The sequence below is a fragment of the Panicum virgatum genome, unplaced genomic scaffold, assembly GCF_016808335.1.
Source record: "Panicum virgatum strain AP13 unplaced genomic scaffold, P.virgatum_v5 scaffold_4502, whole genome shotgun sequence".
Lineage (NCBI taxonomy): Eukaryota > Viridiplantae > Streptophyta > Magnoliopsida > Poales > Poaceae > Panicum > Panicum virgatum.
The window spans coordinates 36,608-40,114 of NW_024376394.1; the positions used below are offsets into that span (position 1 = coordinate 36,608).

Consider the following 3,507-nt stretch of genomic DNA (forward strand, 5'->3'; position numbering starts at 1 on the left):
GTCACTGACTTTAAAGGCGAGTGGACTACTCCTTTTATCAGCGTAGCTCTTCTGCCGAGACTGCGCGATCTTCAAGTTTGCTTGGATAAGACGGACTTGTTCTTCGGCTTCTTGAACCATGTCGGGTCCAAAGATAGTTCTTTCTCCCGCCTCAGACCAATTCAAAGGTGTACGGCATCGACGACCATATAATGCTTCAAATGGTGCCATTTTGATGCTTTCTTGATAGATTTTTAAAAATTTGATAGAATTTCGCTTGAAAAATTTGATAGAATTTCTCTTAAAACATATGGACTAGGCGCCCGGGGGCGGGAGAAGGCCGGAATTTTTGGCCCGTACAGAAAAAAGGACCCCACCGATACAAAGGATATATCGGATTTATCGGTGAATATCGGCCGATAAAAAAATCATTGGTCGTTGCTACTGCTGCTATGTACTATCTCCATTCGTGAATGATTGACGTTTCGGACAGCATTTTTCTACTTAAAACAGGCAAATCTAGTTTGTCTGAACGTCAATTATATAAAAACGGAGGGAGTAAGATATATTTATTGTAACCATCCAAAACATCAACACATGACGTGGAGCATGCATGTGTGTCAATTCAGGCATAGAATCTGGAATGGGCATATTGGGTAACCTCAAATTCAGTTGTTTGGATTGCTTCGGTATTGCTAAGGGGAAACGAGCCTCAATACCAAGTTTTTTGAGCCACGCTCGCCTATGTCCGCACACAATTCTGATCCGAATTTGGCTGCCTCCCCTTCCCCACTCTTCCTCCGCCTCGCTTGCTCATATCCAGCCATCTTCCGCCGTCGCCTTCTCCCCGTCAGTACACCTCAACCCGAATCTCCTCTGGTTCTGCAACATTTCTGTGTGTAGCTTGCTCCGCCAACCTCACTTACTACTCCAGCGCCCCCATCACCGCCGGTTCGAAATGAGCATCACCAACGGTTCGGGGGCGTTGGATTTATGTCGATGGTGATGGGAGGGGCTATCACCGCCGGTTGTAGAACCGGCGGTGATGGGGGGCGCATCACCGCCGGTTCGAAAACCGTTGTTACGAACCAGCGGTGATGACCATTTTCCCATTAAAAAAATATATTCATATATTAATATTGCACCATTTGTATAGCATATATAATATATAATTATTGCAGCAGAATTCAACCATAAAATGCATACAGCTAATAAAAAATAATATATTACCGGCTAATAGCTACATAATATTGTTGGATCCATAGGTAATTCAAATTGCATCCATCAAACATCCGGTCCATATCAAGTTCCATTGATCAAGGTAGTGACCGGCAACATACCATTATTCTTCCAATAATATTACAGGAACAACATGTGGTATAGAAAACAAATACATTGCTGCTGATATGTAGTAATTTTAATGAGCAGAAATATTCATAGATATTCCAGTAGCAAGTTACAATCAACTCAGTTGAAAACTATTGAATCAATCTGACAGGACTTGATCTACTTAACACAAACATAAAAAGATTCTTCAGCAATGCATATGAGCTCACATGCTACTCCAAGTTGCACCCATCATGTCTCTCTAACCCATAAAAACAAATTATTAGATTGGTGAAAATGGAACAATATATTAGGTGGAAGCATGCAGGTGAAAAGGAAGACATAATTACCTTACAATTACGCCTTCTTGATATATATCATTAGGAATCAGCATACAAATTCATAATGCTCAGTTCAGCTTCCTCAATTTGAAATAAACTTGCAATAAATATATGGAGATGTGTTACTGCCTAAATGTTAAACATAAAATAGTAAACACATAATAAAGTATATGGAGATGTGTAAAAATATTGAGATGCTAGTATTTCCCATAAACAATTAAAGATGAGGATAGTCATTGTAAAAAGTAACCTTGAACTAGTGCACAGAAGTTTCACATATACCTATTCATAAGAGTGCATAAGTAATAGCAAGACATACAATTTGTATGACTACAAAATTAGTTGAAACATCTGTCAGTAAACTTCAGGTTCATCCCTATGTAATTTATGTTTTTGTATTGTACTAAACAGATTAGTCCAATACAAAGCTAACTACAGAGCACAACTTTGCAGACATAAGTGATAGATTTAGAGATGCTCATACTGAAAGAAATGTTCGATTTTATAGTATAGAAATGCAGGATAAGAAAGTTCAGTTTATCATGCCAAGATAATCAACAACTCTACCAGCATAGTTTGCTCGAGAAGCAGTAAAATTACACTTCGCATTTTGTCAAAATAGTTTGTTGTTGAGTACAAACCTAGTACTAGTAGCATGTCGCTGCCTCAAATAGACATATGAACAAGTGGAGCTTGTACTTACAGATTCAAAGGCATATACAGGCACCATAAACAACAGCTATGATCCACTTCTGCTCCTGTAGAATTTCAACTAGTAGAAAATGAATTGTTCACAACAGGTTACATTTGAGACATTTCACCTAACAGCTGACAGGCAGAGGAAAGTAGATGTTGTATACTCGCAACAAAGGAAAATCAGAACGGAACTTTAAAATCCTAGAACAGGGAGGCGGGGGTGTGGGATTGCAGTCTCACTGTTCGCTGAGGAGCTTGGGGTAGTCACGCGCGGCTCGGCGCCAGGAGCGGTACACCTGCGCAGGCCCCATGAGGATCTCAACGTGGTCGAGCCTGCGGAGGACGGCCGCGAACACGTCCAGGGCAGCGCCGCCCAGCCCTAGCCTCCTAGTGGCCCTCCACGGCTCGGGTGGGGTAGGGTCCGGGGCAGCGGGCCCGGACCTACGCGCGAAGGCAGTGGCAGCCACGGCGCCGCTACGAGGCCCCTCGCGCGTGCGACGACCGCCGGCGCACCCGTGGCGGCGGCGGCTGCGGGGTGGTCGCGCTTGAGAGTGAAGGTGGCGGGCGGGGTCAGCCACGACGGTCGGCGAGGGTGGGAGTTGGAGCGAGAGCCGGCTGGGGCTGAGGAGCCGGCTGGCGATGGGAACTGCAGTGGGGTAGATCTGAGGACGGGAGGAAGAAGGGGTTGGAATTTTTTACTGTACAGCCTCATCACCGCCGGTTCATAACAAGAACTGGCGGTGATGTTTCTCATCACCGCCGGCTCGTGGCTGGAACCGGTGGTGATGGTCGGCGACCTCATCACCGCCGGTTCGTAACATGATAGACATCACTGCCGGTCCCAACGGCCACTACGGCCACCTACTTTGGACCCGGCGGTGATGAGGCATCACCGCCGGGTCGTTTTGAACCGTTGGTGATAGCCCGTTTGCTATGACCAGTTCAGTTGTAGTGACTGCCTGTTTAGATACGGTTGCTGTTTTCCCCACCACATGTGAGGAACGGAGCTAACAATTAATTCATGGAGAAAAGCATAGAACAAACAGATTGTTAAAAGGGTGACTTAATTCCTACTCTAATTAGGATTCAGGAAACGGTGTGCTTGGATTTCTAGTTCTAGAAGGACTTGAGCATGTAATCCTATTTGGAATAGGACTCCTTCTTG

General features: G+C 44.7%; 1 long non-coding RNA gene across 2 annotated transcripts; it reads right to left on the bottom strand.

Moving 5' to 3' along the window:
* Nucleotides 1-1,245: 1,245 nt before the first annotated feature.
* On the bottom strand, nt 1,246-2,675 carry LOC120694271. 2 transcript variants are annotated; one of them, XR_005683409.1, is made up of 3 exons: nt 2,350-2,675; nt 1,656-1,743; nt 1,246-1,567 (listed from the first exon to the last, which is right to left on the bottom strand). It is a non-coding gene; the product is annotated as an uncharacterized LOC120694271 (long non-coding RNA). The 2 variants fall into 2 exon arrangements; XR_005683408.1 differs by having other exon boundaries at nt 1,656-1,775.
* Between the last annotated feature and the right edge of the window lie 832 nt (nt 2,676-3,507).